The 16,687-nt window shown below is 42.9% G+C and overlaps 1 pseudogene; it reads left to right on the forward strand.

The window, feature by feature from the left end:
• LOC129696059 (U5 small nuclear ribonucleoprotein 40 kDa protein-like) overlaps positions 1-15,850 on the forward strand; it is an 80,947-nt pseudogene extending 65,097 nt beyond the window's left edge.
• The last annotated feature ends 837 nt before the right edge of the window (positions 15,851-16,687 follow it).

Here is a 16,687-nt window from a genome sequence, read left to right on the forward strand (position 1 = left end):
TTCCTTACTTCTTTTATTTCTACCTTTTTTAAAGCTCAAAAAACAAAGTGGTACAACAAATGTAATAAGATATATGTGATGTGTATTACTGTAATTTACTGTACTTCTAATAAAAATAAATTAAAAATAAAAAAAATTAAAAGTATAGTGTAGTGCAACACAACTCTGGAATTAAACTGATTCACAAACAGGGTGATGGGTGTGGTGAGAAATGAAGCAGGTATATCAACAAATAAGGGTTTTTTTTTTTTTCTTTATTATTTTTGGTTTTTGTCTTCTTGCTCTTCTATAGGCTTTTACTCGTTCACTCCTGGACTGCACTATCTCCTAGTCTAGGCGTTTACACATCACTATTTATTTCAATCTCCCTCTTTCTTGCTCTTTCTCTCTTGTTCTACTTTTCTGTTGTTAAATTAAAAATAGAAAATGTACATTAAATGTATTTTGTCATATGCCGTGGTCTATACTACTACATTGCTTCTAATTTAAAAAAAAAAAGGAATTGGTGACATTTTGGGTTGGAAACCTTTTTCAGACTGAAAGATGGAGAAGGACAGAACAAAACAGCACCAGCAACCAGGAAGGGTGGAGTCCATAATGGCCCATTGTTGGCTGAGGAAGATGTACTAACAACTGGGATACATGGAGGCGAACAGTGGAACTAATAAGATGACTAGGAATGCAGGAGTTATGTAAAGTTAGATAAATCAATGTTCATATCGTAGGGTTCATAACACTGGCAGTTTCTCTATACTAAGCCAATGACTTAGTAATAAGGGACCTAATGACTGTTTTTATCTCCTGAAATGATTGCATGTGCACACTTGAAGGTGACCATTTTACTGTAACAAAGAGCAATTTCTACCTCATGGGCCTGTCCCACTTCGGCGATTTTTCAGCGGACTGCTGGTGACTGTCAAGTCGCCGGCAGTTGCCTGAAAAACCGGCAACTGGAATGGTGACTGTCAGAGTGGAACACACACACACACAAACACATTGCTTACTTCACCAGCCTGTTATGCAGGCAGGGGACAAGGCAAGCGGGGGGAGCGCCGTCTAAAAAATTCACACGATGCAAAGCCAAGTTGAAATATACACACACTGCGATGAACAGGAAGGTTGGCGCTGTAAAAAAATGGCTAAAGCACAGTGTACGGCAAATCCTTTAAAAGAGGGGGGAGAAGGAGTGGAGCCAACTTTTAAGAAATCAGAGATACACAGCTGTGAAGCTCGGCGGACATTTAACATTACCGATCGGTTATCCTTGGTTCTGAAAACTACTGTTTCTTTTTCCCCAATGAGCCAATGAAATTCAGCGGTCAGCACCGGCTACAACCTACGAGAACCTCCGAGAAACTTCAACCTCCTGGCAAACCACTAGGACCTCCTGGCGACCCACCTACAGATGGAGAATTCTCACTACTCTCCATGACGGCTTCATTCTAGTCGCCAATAATTTTTCAACATGTTGGAAAATTCACGGCGACCATAATGAGGCCGCGACTAGTTCTCAGAATGCGGGAAGTCATCACGACCAAAAAGGCGACTCCCCAGCAACCACCCACGAACATGTGGTGACCATGTTCTGACTGCATACTCTCCTTCAGTCGCCTAAAAAATCACCTAAGTGGGACAGGCCCATTAGGATATCCAATAGCATGGTAAGTCATGGAGATTGTACTTTGGCATTTTATCTGAAAAGATAACTGGCTTAGGGAAACACATTAAAATTCCCTGCAGCTCTGACCAAAAACAGGTTATTCTTGCCCAAGGTTGATCTTTTTTTTTTTTAATCCATTTTTCCAAACATCTGTGCCGATAGAGAAGTTGCCTAAATACAGTAAGTAGATTTTACATGTACTTTTCTCTGTGATTGCCTTGTTCACTGATCTCAGGAAAAAAATCATCACTTCCAAATTTGTGCGCAGCTTCATAAATTCACTGTCTCTTTGTACATCCACATCATTTTAGGTGATTATGATGGAAATCAGCCGGTTGTCACCCGCATCAGCATCTTTCACTTTCGTAAAGTTCCCTCATTAAAAGCAAGCCATCTGACAACTTGAACAAGGGCCAAGATTTATATTTGGAATATACCAGTGTCACTTTAGCTTCACTTTTAATGTGTTAAGTTTAGTTTGATCTCGCTGATGCATAGTTCAGGTTATGGTGGGTCAATCTGTGCTGGCTGTGGTCAGCAGTCATATGGTCAAAGTCAAAGTCAATTTTATTCATCACATGAACTGAAGTTGGAAAATCATTCTGGAAATGATAAAAAAACCATTCCAACGTAAACACTGGGCTTCAGCCCCTGCCTACCCTTTCGGGCTTTGATTACTACTTTTTTTTCTTGGAAAACTAGCTCAAAAACCATGAAATATGTGATTTAATAGTAAGATTAAATGAGAACTTACCAGTTTGAAGTTTGATCTGTATTTTATGAGGAGTTACGATGAGGGATTACGTGAAGAAGCCCATTCAGCCGCACGTGCGTCAATCTTCAAAGCAGCAGTGTGAAATCACAGATAATAATAGTGACTGAAGTATGATAGTAAGATGAAAGAAGACTAGAACTACCAGATGATCTTAATGAGGGCTGGGAGCGGAGGGCACGTAACCCCTCATCGTAACTCCTCATAAAATACAGATCAAACTTCAAACTGGTAAATTCTCGTTTAATCTTACTATTTTAATTCAGATTCACGCGAGTGACTACGTGAAGATTTCAAAGCTCTGTGATTTCATGCCATGAGAAACAAGTCTACACAACCACAACTGCCTCATTGACAAATGATGGAAAACATTCATAATGCATACAGTCATGACATAGATTTAAACATGCTGATGCTGTTAAATAAGCAATAACAATAGTCACATCTCTCATCCGGATGGAACCTATAACAGAACATAACATAAATTGAGAATACCTCTGGTCTGGCAACGGGTTATTATAACATGTTTGAAATATTGTTTGTTTGACCACACTACAAATTAGGATGTGGTCCAGCGCAATGTAATTAATCCTTGTTGCTGCTGTTATAGCAGCCCTAGTGGAGCGAGATCCAGATCAGTATCTACTCCTGCATACCTCAACTCCGTTTTAACACCTGACAAGATCTGAGCAGATAGGTTCTTATAACGTCTTTAGTAACTAACAATCATAGTTGTTAGATAAGCAATAAGACGGTACATGAGCAGTGGTGTACGTTTAAGGGTATACTGTATAACCTTCAAGAAAAATTTATTCCTATGAAGAAAAAAAGGGGTAAGGGTAAGAACAGTCAGCCATGGCTCAGTAAAACTATAAAGGATAGTATTCGGCTGAAGGCAAGGGCATATAAGGTAGCCAGAGATAGTGGGAGGGTAGAGGATTGGGAAGCATTTAAAGGTCAGCAAAAAATAACTAAGAGATTAATTAAGACGGGGAAAATAGACTATGAAAGGAATTTAGCGAACAACATAAAAACTAATAGTAAGAGTTTTTATAGCTATATAAAAAGAAAAAGGGTGGCTAAGGTGAACGTTGGTCCATTGGAGGGTGAGACTGGAGAGTTGTTGGTGGGGAACATGGAAATGGCAAAGGCATTAAACGAGTATTTTGTATCAGTCTTCACCATAGAAGACACAAAAAATATTCCAACGCTGGATAAACAGGGGGCGGTAGGAATGGAGGAGCTTAATACTATTAAGATCACCAAGGAGGTGGTATTAGGGAAATTGATGAGACTGAAGGAGGATAAATCCCCTGGGCCTGATGGATTACATCCAAGGGTCTTGAGGGAGATAGCGGTGGGGATTGTGGATGCATTGGTGATAATTTTCCAAAACTCCCTGGAGGCAGGAACGGTCCCAGTGGATTGGAAAATGGCCAATGTAACACCTATATTTAAAAAAGGAAGTAAACAGAAGGCGGGTAACTATAGACCGGTTAGTCTAACATCGGTGGTGGGTAAAATGTTAGAGACAATTATTAAAGAAACACTAACGGGGCACTTGGATAAACATGACTTCATCGGACAGAACCAACATGGTTTTGTGAAGGGGAAGTCCTGTTTAACGAATCTGCTCGAATTCTTTGAGGAAGTAACAACCCGGGTGGATAAAGGGGAACCGGTGGATGTGGTATACTTGGACTTCCAAAAGGCTTTTGACAAGGTGCCACATAAGAGACTATTGCTAAAAATAAAAAATTATGGGATTGGGGGTAATATATTAGCATGGGTAGAGGATTGGCTAACAAATAGGAAGCAGAGAGTGGGGATAAATGGTTCATACTCGGGATGGCAACCGGTAACTAGCGGGGTTCCGCAAGGGTCGGTGCTGGGACCCCAGTTGTTCACAATTTATATAAATGATTTGGAGGAGGGAACCAAGTGTAATATATCAAAATTTGCGGACGATACAAAAATGGGAGCAAAAGTAGGGGATGAGGAGGATAGGAAGAGTCTGCAAAAGGATATAGATAAGCTAGGTGAGTGGGCAACAACTTGGCAGATGAAATTTAATACTAATAAATGTGAAGTCATTCACTTTGGGAAAAAAAATGATAGGGCAAGTTATTTTCTAAATGAAGAGGCGCTGCGTTGTAATGCATCGCAAAGGGATCTAGGGGTATTAGTACATGAATCACTGAAAGTTAGTATGCAGGTGCAGCAAGCAATCAGGAAGGCCAATGGAGTTTTGGCCTTTATTGCTAGGGGGATTGAGTATAAAAACACGGAGGTCTTGCTGCAGCTGTACACAGTATTAGTGAGACCACATTTGGAATACTGTGTACAGTTCTGGGGTCCATACTTAAGAAAGGATGTACTAGCCCTGGAGGCAGTGCAGCGAAGGTTTACAAGATTAATTCCTGCAATGAGGGGATTGACATATGAGGAAAGGTTAAGTAGGCTGGAACTCTACTCTTTGGAGTTTAGAAGAATGAGAGGCGATCTCATTGAAACATATAAGATCGTGAGGGGCCTTGATCGGGTGGATGCACCGAGGATGTTCCCGATGATCGGGAAAACTAGAACTAGGGGACATAGTTGCAGAATAAGGGGGGGCTCTTTTAAAACTGAGATGAGGAAGAACTTCTTCACCCAGAGGGTGGTTAATTTATGGAATTCACTGCCCCAGGGAGCAGTGGAAGCAGAAACTTTAAATATATTTAAGACTAAAATAGATGGTTTTTTAGCTGCCAAGGGGATAAGGGGCTACGGGGAGAGGGCAGGGATATGGACCTAGGTATGGTTAGTATAGTAAGACCTGAGTGATCTCCTGGACAAGTGTCGATCGCCTAGATTGGGGTCGGAGAGGAATTTCCCGTTTTTTTTTCCCGAATTGGACCTGGGTTTTTATCCGGTTTTTTGCCTCCCCCAGGAGATCACGAGGTTCTTGGGGTGGAGAGGGGTGATAGCGGTATAAAGGGGAGGGTAGTGTCTTGTGTTCTGTGTCTTGTGTCTACTGTTTGTGGGTAAGTGTGTCTGTTTAGTGTTCAGCCATGAGCGAATGGCGGTGCGGGCTCGATGGACCTGGTGGTCTGCTCTCGCACCTACTTTCTATGTTTCTATGTTTCTAGTTAGCTCAGGGTCTCAAAGGCTCTTGGTGACCTCGACGTATTGTTGTATATGTGTGTCCCCACATAACGAGAAATCTCTGGGTATGTCTTGAGCTATTTTGAGACCTGACACCCCTACTGCTCTGCTTAAATTAATTATAGCATAAAATACTATGCATATATTTGCAGATGTAATCATCCTCTCCTGTCACCATAATGTAATGAGTGACCTGTTGCACTAACCAGCGTCAGGAGGATAACTATCTAATGAGGTCCGATCAAAGCTAAGAATGTAGGTGGAACCCCGTGGTTAAAATAGTGTTACACAATGTCAATCTCCCATACTACATTGTACTTGTCCTGGGAAACCTGTGTAACAGATATCCTTTACTAACTCGATATCCGAGGTGAACCCAACAACTTGGACCTTATTAGCTGCAGTAAGTCTGATGGAAAGCCCCTTGGCACAGTTAATGATCCTATAATTCAATATTGTCAAAGACCATTTAAATGAACTGCAATAACTCAGAATCTGTACCATTTTAAATATAACATGACCATTAAACAAACGCTTCCCATCTCCTGAAGCAGCAAAGTACCGCTTTTTGGTACCATTCCAGCACTGTGAATACATACAATAATAGGCATGACAAACCCAAGCCGTAAGCAGTCTATTGAGAATCTGTAGAACATATATTGATTCTATTATGCAACGGCTGATCTCTCAAGCTGCAGGCTGGACCAGCAAGTTATGTTTAAATAACCATATAATGTTGCATTATTATTATTCCCGACAAATCGGGAATCAAACTGCATAGGCCAATTCCACAGCTGGAACCTAAAGCGACTCTTGATGACTCTTTTTCAAGACCCGACTCATAAAGCAACTTGGAGGAAGACATAAAAGACTATTCCTCATGCTTGTAGCGAGAATGTATCTTTCGCCACTGTTATGCCACACAATTTGCAACCTTTAAACTGGCATGAAAACAACATATCTATATTCGGAGTTACATTGAATCAGAATTTCATAAATACTGCGTGGTCCAACACCCATTCTGTGTTGTCATTGAATTCTGTGTTGTCATTGATCTGTACTTAATGATACTACAGTGGCAAATGAGATTATGTACCTTTTACAGGATCATTCCCTGATTGCACCCTCGTACTTATCATATGCCACATCTTAGGGTATCAACATGAAGTTGAGCATGCACCTATGCATATTCACTCAATCATTCTTTAACCCATAAATGCACATAGGGTCTATAGATAGTTGATACCAATACTGAAGAGTTAATAACTTATGCAAATCTCCTGCACCTCCAACTAGAGATGACATTCACATGTTCTCACCTTAAACCATAGCATCTTTTTTGCATTAGAATGACATATTTATTGAACAACTACTAGAGCAATGCTGAATACTGTTTGTCCATCATAGTGGCTTTATTAGCTTCAGATGGTAATAGCAAGTTGTATTATCAATGACCCTTATTGTTTGTCATTAAGCATGCTGTCAGTTCTCAATCTTGCACAGCTGCATCACATCTATTACACTGCCAGTTTGTCTAATGAATATAAACTGCTTTATAACCACAAGGCTGTTCCAGGTTTCCATTGATTACAATCTATTGCCCAGGGCTGAGTCACAGGCCAACTATCCATTTGATAACAACCTAATTTACTGGCTAGGAGAGAGTAATTTCTCAAGTAGCTTGAGACTGAGTGGGTTTTAGCCAAATACAGCATCAAAATATAATCCAGAAAATACATCACAAGTGTTTTTGAACTCTGAGTGGTCCTTTGAATGATTTATTGTTATCATACTGTTAAATTGCCTCATCATAGCAATGCCCTATGAAATTAGTTTCATCACCCTTCTTTCATAATGAACAGGCCACACCTGGCATAATTTCGAGTCTGCCCTGAATGGCAACTCTGACCCGGTTCCGATAATTCTCACATGTCCCAAGACAACTCTTGCCATAATTCTGACCTTGCCTTGAAAAACAATTCCCCATATCTCCGAGCCTGTCTCGAAGGCAACCTGGCTAAAATACTGGACCTGGCTCAACACTCTTCTGGCCAAATTCCAACCTTCTTGGAATACTAGTATTGTCCAGTTTACCTGGTTAAATGCCTCTGAGTAGATAACAGTGCCTCAATCATTTGTGTATTGCACAACCAATTGTAAATCTTACCAACTTGTTCGTGGTCACTTAGTTGTAGAGTAACTCTGGTCAGCTTTAATGCTGCTACCAGCTTCAGTGAACCGCTTCCTGCCGATGAACCCGTGGGGTGCGTTTTCCCCTAAATTATGAATCCTTACTCGTTGTTGGCCTAATTGGTCCAACAGTTTATGCTTCTCCCTTCAGGTTTTGCCTGTGGAATAGGTCTTACCTGAATAGAATATTCGGCGGGTGGCTCTAACGTCCCCTGATAGTGGTGATCACTGCATTTTGTTGTGATGGCAACCTTGTTGCCGGAAATCGTACCTCTGACATGTGCCCTTCATTCCTTGAGGTATGCTCCACGCTATACCCTCAGCCTCGGCATCAGATTGCACTGACCCAGCAAGTTCTCCTCTTCCATAAGGGAGAAATTAAGCAGCCCTACTACAAGGCGCTGCTGGCATGGCCTCTCCAACAGGCCCACCCTTCAGGGTCAGAAAATGCCCCGGTAAGCTCACCTCCTCCATGAGGGAGACATCATTGCAGCCCTTCTACAGTTGCTGCTGCCATACATTTAAGCAGCCCTGTATAAGGCACTGCTGACATGGCCTAAAGCAATAGGCTGGCACTGCCATAAATTCGGCATCCCCATAATGCAGCCCTGTTACAAGGCACTGTTGGCAAGGGCTCTCCCATCTGCCCAACACTGCCATATCTCCTGATGTTAGGGTGTATCTATCTTGAGCCTCCTCTCAATAATGCTCCATCCTGGCCAACTTCCACATTATTTATTTTTACCGGAAGGGAACCCTCCCGGCACCAGGACTGACCACTTGGGTCGATTTACCCCATATCTTGGGGACCTCTGCGGTCTGGGCACCGCATAGCTGGTAGATTTCCCCTCCCCCGGGAATCCCAGCACCCTTATATATTACCAGAGGGAAAACCCCTACCAGCCCCAGGGCTGTCCGTTCCGGTCCCTTAAACCCTTACCTGGGGACCCATGCAATCTGCAAGCCGCATAATTACTGGATTCCCCTACACGGGAACCCCAGCCTCTATCTGTATATCGGGGAACCCTCCCGATGCCCGGCATATATATTTATATCGGGGGAAAACCCCTCCCGACTCCCGGTCTCCTGGAGCTCCCCTCCACGGGAACCCCAGCATAAATATTTATTTTGGAGGGAAAACCCCTCCAGATTCCCAGTCTACTGGAGGTCCCCTCCACGGGAACCCCAGCATTAACATTCATATCGTCGGAGGGAAAACCACTCCCGGCACCCGGCCTGCTGGCGGTCCCCTCCATGGGAAACCCCAGCTTAAATATTCATATCAGAGGGAAATGCCCTCTTTCACCCGGCCTACTGGAGGTCCCCTCCTTCGGAATCCCAGTGTCTCTGTGCCTATCGGAGGGAACCCTCCCGGCACCCGGAGCGCCTGGAAGCCACTGACCACCCATCAGCGACCCACTTCGTGACATCGACATTCTCCAGCTACCCGCTCTTGGCGGCAAGAACCGGGGTTTCCCCACAGCCCATAGCTGTTTCCCTCGTTGGGCCTCGCGAATCCTCCGGCAGGAAGCCTCTGGAACAAGAGGTTCCTACAGGGAATAAAATAGGTAAGAAAACCAGCTTACCTGAAGTTTAAACTTACCGGGCTGGGGAGCTGCTGCCCCAACCGGCTGCCTGACGTAATGCGTCTGACGTAATGCGTCTGACGTAATACGTCTGACGTAATGCGTCTGACGTAATGACGCACGTGCGGCTGAACGGGCTTCTTCACATAGTCACTCACATGACTCCGAAGTAAAATATAATGGTATGCAACTATCATAACTTTCCATAACTCTCCCCGACGAAAGCTTACAATACTACCAAATATCAACTTGCCATATTTGGTATACTTCTCTCCAGAAGCTGGCTCTTCCAAATCCAGGTATATTTTAAAAGTTGTGCATGTGTACTGACATGTATATGTCACATGCATGCTCAAAACATCATCACAACATTGTCTCTTGCTCAGTTCTGAATATCTGGCGCCCTCCCATCCTCCTAACGAGGAGTGACAAAAAAATTAAGAACAGAAAAATTATTTGTATTTTTCTAGTATAAAGTAAAGTTAGTGAACAACTGTCTTAAAACTTAGAATTAGATACTTAGAAACAATGTTTTCTTATTATGTATGATTACCACAAACAACTTACAAGCGGTATACTGCTACACTAACATGTATGTTTTTTTTTTTAATCATCAATGACTAGGATGTTCCTGTACTCCTGTGACAAGCTTCTCAAACTGAAGTTGAATTTCCTTCTTCAAAGCAACCCACATTACATAATCAACATACTGAAGTGAATTCCATTTTTTGGATTTCAGTTCTACCAAGGTCGAAAATCCTTGTTCAGGCATGGAAATTGTTGTCATTACTAGTGGTTGAAGGGCCTTCAAGGCAATTGATTTGTTCCAAGCAAGTAATCCAACCCAATAGTCTCCATAGTAGGAGTACATCTCCAAAGATGAGTTTTGAGTGAAGTTATAATGATGCTCCATCAACAATTCTGACATTTCCCCAAAATCTGCTCACTTGATGTGGCTGGTGATAAAAGGATTAACTATCCACATCTGATTTTCCAAGTCCTGCAGATGCTTCTGAGGAAAGTATGTTTCACAATTTTTAGACAGCAACTGCAGATGGTCGGAATGATGCCGTTGTGTTTTCTCCAGATCAGGTTGTTTTTCTTTCCCACTCACACTCTTTGAGGAAGCATTACAAATGTGGGAAATTGGAGAAATTGCCTTTACAAATGTTACTATACCACATGTTGATATTCATTTTCATGGGTTCTATTTTCCCAAGGACATCGAAGATGTCAACTCTTTTACCTTGAAGTGACGTTGAGCCGATCCAAATGTTCAAATATAGAAATCATGTAACACAATTTGGCCAGCTAAAAATCATGGTTGAAATGCATTGCTTTTATGTAACCTTGCTCTCCCTTCACAGTAACTTGTCTCCTGAACATACCTCCTTCGTTTCACGTTTTTTCAGAAATTAACTATTTCCTTCTGCACACTCTTACTCTAGAGCTGGTTTCTTTAGGTACTTCAACAAAGACATAGTGTCTTAATTTGCAGGAAAAAGAAAATCAGCAAATTCGAGTAAAAATGAGCTGACCGAGTTCTACTGCAGGTTCGATAAACAGAAACTTAACCCTGTTAGCCCCTCCCCCCCAAACAACGCTTCACACCTACTTAAAGCCTGACTCCAGTCTGCAAAGATCGGGCCCTTTCCCACCCATCCCTCTCCAATCCCCACTTAACACCTACTTACAGCCTGACTGCAATAATAATAATAATAATAATAATAATAATAATAATAATAATAATAATAATAATAATAATAAAAATAAACTTTTTTACAGACTCGAGATCCAGACAAGGGGCAATAATACATTACAAAAAATGCATTTCAGATTAAAAAATATCATAAAGTACATAGAAAATCTTAGTATATTACTTATAAAATCATCATTAAATTATATTTAAAAAAACCCACAATACATAAGTTAAAAATCCAGATTAAAAGAATGGTCAATGTCCTACAATGAGACAACGATACCAGTGTCTCCACAGTTGGGATTTGTAGCGTGTAGTGCTAACCCTTATGTTTGACAAGGCCACAATAATTGCATTTTTAGAGTCATTTATCCTGCAAATGAATTTATACTTGTGATTTCTTAGGATAGCTTCTAAAGTACTGACTCCTGCAGCCACAAACATATTACTGGCACTACATCATCTAGGTTTCCTTAGCAGTGTTCTCATGGCATCGTTATATGCCACCTTTAGTCTCTGCAAACTTGTCTTTCCATAGTTCGACCACAGGTGCGCAGTGTAGAGTGGTGTGCAGTATGCTCTAAATAGCGGAATATTCACCACATCTGCACATGCACCAAATTTACGCAAGAGAATATTCGCCTGTACATAGAGCATGCGTCGTTACCTATAAATATCCTCATCATCTGTAATTTGTTCTGTAATAATATGCCCTAGGAATTTTACCTTATTACAGACACTAAGATTATTGTCAGACAATTTAAAATCAGCAATAGAAAAATATATATAAATATCTGGATAAATTAAGTAATTCACCCTTCATTCACCCCAAATAATTTTCATTCAGCCTTGGGTGAACTATTCACCAGTTTAAGAAGCACTGCTTTAACGGGTCACAAGGGAGGAGTTTACTGTTGTAAATTTTACTTGAATGGATCAACACTGGCATCTGCAGGATTTGATTGGCTCGTGTGGTTTTGGAAAGTATATGGCGACTGCGATAATTATGCTACTGTGGTGCGAACTGCTGGTCGGGCCACTGATTAATCGAACCCTCGTTCATCATGTGATAAGAGGCACGAGACTGAGGGGCGGGGTTAGAAACGAAGTAGAGCATGTGCCCTGCTGCAGACACATGCAGTTGCTCTGGGCTCAGCAACTCCTTTATCGCGCTTTATTGGTGACCTCGACGTTTTCCAAACTGTGGTTTTGGATCACACAATGCAAGCAGCAAACAGCCCGATGCAATCGCAGACCCATTGTGGTTAAATTGCCCGTGTTTTGGACATCGCAGCCGCACATATGGTTTGAGCAGGCCAAGGCTCAAATTCATATTCGGCACATTACTGCTGATGACACAAAATATTATTATGTGGTCAGGGCCTTGGATCTGGACACAGCTGGTCATCTTGTTCATTTTCTTCGCCAGCCGCCAGCTGACAGCAAGTATCTCTCGCCAGGAGCACTGTGCCCACCTCCGTGTCCTCTGTCAGTGTCTCAGTGAGTATGGACTGGCCGTCAACCTCGCAAAGTGTAAATTTGTTCTGAGTTCCATCACTTTTCTGGGGCATCATGTTACACCGCAGGGGGTGGTGCTGCTCCCGAGTAAGGTTTTGGCCATTCGGCAGTTTCCTTGACCATCCATGGTGCGTGGGCTGCAGGAGTTTGTCGGGATGGTCAATTTTTGCAATTGTTTCATACCTGTGGCTGATTGGATTATGCGGTCATTATTTAAGTTCCTGTCCAGCAAGCAGCGTGACCTGGTGTGGGATGATGAGGCCATGGCTGCATTTGAGGGCGCAAAGGAAGCGCTGGAGAAGGCGACGGTGTTGGTCCATCCACGAGCTGATGCTCCGATTGCCCTGACGGTTGATGCTCCGGACACTGTTGTTGGGATCCAGCTCGTACTCTAGCTTTTCCTGGCTATTCACCATTTCTGGGGTTTTTATTGGGCTGGGATTTTACCGCTTTCACAGATCACAAGTCGCTTACTTTTCCTTTCGCAAAGATCTCGGATCTCTGGTCAGCACAGCAGCAACGCCATTTGGCTTACATTTCGGAATACACGACTTGCATCCGGCACGTTGCTGGGAAGAGCAACCTAGTTGCAGATGCATTGTCCCGCGCTGCCATCCATGCCGTCAATGAGGTGGCTCCGGGTATTGATTATACTGCCCTGGCGGCTGCGTAGTGTGACAATGATGAGGTGCTCGCCTACTGCACTGCTATTTCTGGTTTGGTGTTGGAGGATGTGCGGTTTAGTCCTGTTGGTGCCATGAACCTCTGTGATGTATCAACCGGTCAGCCGAAACCCATCCTTCCTGTAGCTTAGCGTCGCCGGTTATTGGATTTCGTTCATGGTTTGGCTCACAACCATCTATCCGGGCGACGATTGTGTTGGTGGCGGTCAAGTTTTTGTGGCATTGCCTGCGTAAGCAGGTCGGTCAGTGGGCCAGAACGTGTATCTCCTGTCAGATATCTAAGATCCAGCGTCATGTCAGTGTGCCCGTGCAGGGTTTTGCTGTGCCCCAGCGGCATTTTGACCATATCCATGTTGATATTATGGTTCCATTGCACCCGTCTAGAGGGGTTACTCATCTGTTTACTATCATTGATTGCTTCACACGATGGCTGGAGGCTGTTCCAATTACTGATACATCTGCCGCTATGTGCGCTCGTGCCCTCGCTGCTCATTGGATAACTCGTTTTGGTATGCCGATGGACATTTCATCTGACATTTCATCACATTTCACCTCTGAGTTGTGGTCTGCCATGGCCCGGATGTTGGGGACTCAGTTGCATCACACCACGGCTTACCAACCGCAATCCAACGGGTTGGTCGAGCAGTTTCACCGCCGTCTCAAGGATGCTTTGAAATCATGGCTCAAAGGTCCGCATTGGGTTGCACTTCCCCCAAGGCGGATCTGGCTATGTCCTCTGCTGAATTATTGTACGGTACTCCGCTTACAGTTTCTTGTGATTTCATTCCAGCTGCGTGGGAGCAGCAGAGCAGCAGGAGTTGCCCTCTTCTGTGCTGTTGCGTCTTCGGGAGCAGGTGGGCAAGCTTTCTCCGGTTCCAACATCCCAACAACATCCTAAGTTCCGTCTACCCTCAAGGACGGCCCATATGTTCCTGCATCGGGATGCTCATCGTACGCCATTGCAACGTCCGTATGAGGGTTCATTCCAGGTGTTGCAGCATGGCATTCCAATTTGTGTGTTGGATGTGGGTGGAAAGCCTGAGATTGTATCGGTGGAGTGTCTTAAGCCGGCTCATGTGGACATTGATCAGCTGGTGCAGGTGGCTCATCTTCGCCATCAGGAGCGTCCACCATCTCAGCCCCTGATGCCCATGCCTGTGGGGTGTCTGAATACGGATTGTGTGGTTACGAGGTCCCGCCGTTGCATTCATCTGCCTGCTCATTTTTGTTCCTCCGGTTCTGGGTGAGGGGGGGGGGGGGTCGTGCGGCTCCATCTGGTGGTCGGCCCACTGGTTTAACGAACCCTCATTCATCATGTGATAAGAGGCACGTGACTGAGGGGCGGTGGTTAGAAAGGAAGTAGAGGGTGTGCCCTGCAGCAGACACATGCAGTTACTCTGGGCACTGCAACACTGCTCTTGTTTTTGATTTCTTTTTTGTTTAATAATGCTTGTCCTTGAATTCACAAAGTCTGACTCCTTTATCCCGCTTTACTACATTGGAAATTCACAGTGCAGCAGTGATGGAATTGCATTATAACGCAGATGGCAGCATGCCTTTTACAGCAACAGCAGACAAAACTGTAGCAGTGTGGGACAGTGAGACGGGGTGAAAGAATCTAGAGAATTTAAGGTCACACATCCTTTGTGGATTCATGTTACCCACTATGACGTGAACCACAGATGGTCTGTACAGGAAACAACGACAAAACAGTGAAGCAATGGGACATTCGGAAGAAGGCTGCAATCCATACATTTCAAAATACTGGCAGTAACGTTTAATGACACAAGCGATCAGATTATCTCTGGTGGTATTGATGACGGCATTAAGGATTGGAACCTCCGCCAAAACAAGTTATTTCTACCATGCGTGGCCGTACAGACTCGGTGACCAGTTTGACCCTGTGGGGTAAAAGAGAACATCACTGTAGATTGGTTACTTTACTTAATAAACAATGTAATGCTTTATTATCATATTATCATAAGCTCCGCCTACTACCACACTATTCATATCATCACAACCCGACATGTCAGTCAATGCTGCTGTACAATAGAAGCAACGTGCTGTAGTGTGTAATATGAGTTATTCAATAAATACTGCTGTACCAGATCTGTGAGTATGTTTGATTCACTCGTCCACTCCGTGTTTAAGTATATCAGTTTTTATTTTATTCCCTGTATTATGTTTTCACTCGTTTTATCCATCTTCTTGTGTTGCCATGGCCAGCTCATTCCGCAAGTCTGACCCTCTGATTTTTGACTCCGACATCGCTGAACGCTGGTGGGTTTTTGAGTGCGATTTCAACCGTTACATCCATGCTGCTCATCGCAACATTCCACCCGAACACCGTGCCTCTATACTTCTCAACCTCGCTAGCCCAGAAGCTATCAAACATGCAGAGCGTTTCGACTATGCACCTGCAGTTCTGGATCACAACAACCAAATCGTGCTACCTGCCAAAATTATTGATGATCCAGAGGTCTTGCTCACTAAATTTATCTTCTTCGGAGATATCTGTTTAAAATTTAAAGAAAAAAGAACACTGAACAGCATTAACAGAAACAAGTTATTATTTGCAGTTTTAGAAGAAAAGGATAAAGTTAAATGCTAAAACAAATAATAAATACCAAAGAAAAAAATCATATTCATCAGTTTCATCAAATCAATTGAATTCACCTAAATTCAATAACTAGATCTAAACATCTATCTAATTCTTAAGAAAAGGCTAAAGATTTTTAATAGCCTATAACAAATAACAAACTGATCCCATTCACACAAGAATTCATAATATCATTTGTCCCCAATCAATAACCCATGCTTGCCTTCTCCCCATATCCCTTGATTCCACTAGCCCATAGAGCTCTATCTAACTCTCTCTTAAATCCATCCAGTGACGGCTTCCACTGCCCTCTGTGGCAGGGAATTCCATAAATTCACAACTCTCTGGGTAAAAAAAGAAATTCTCACCTCAGTCTTAAATGACCTCCCCTTTTCGACAGTCACATAAAATCAGTAACAAAATCGGCATACTATCACCTCAAAAACATAGCAAGATTAAGAGGACTCATGTCAGCTCAAGACTTAGAAAAACTTGTACATGCCTTTATTAGTAGTAGGCTAGATTATTGTAACGGTCTCCTTGCAGTCTTCCGAAAAAAACTGTCAGGCAGCTACAGCTTGTTCAGAACGCTGTTGCTAGAGTTCTAACAAAGACCACACAATTTGAACAAATTACACCAATTCTTAAGTCCTTACATTGGCTCCCTGTATGTCAGAGAATTGATTTCAAAATCCTGCTGCTCACCTATATCACTACATGGTTTAGGACCAAAGTATATCACTGACATGCTTCCACTATATAAGCCTTCTAGACTGCTAAGATCTTCTGAAACCAATCTGTTAGTGATTCCCAGAGTAAATACAAAACATGGG

Source organism: Leucoraja erinacea, chromosome 4, assembly GCF_028641065.1.
Source record: "Leucoraja erinacea ecotype New England chromosome 4, Leri_hhj_1, whole genome shotgun sequence".
In the NCBI taxonomy this organism is placed as follows: Eukaryota; Metazoa; Chordata; class Chondrichthyes; order Rajiformes; family Rajidae; genus Leucoraja; species Leucoraja erinaceus.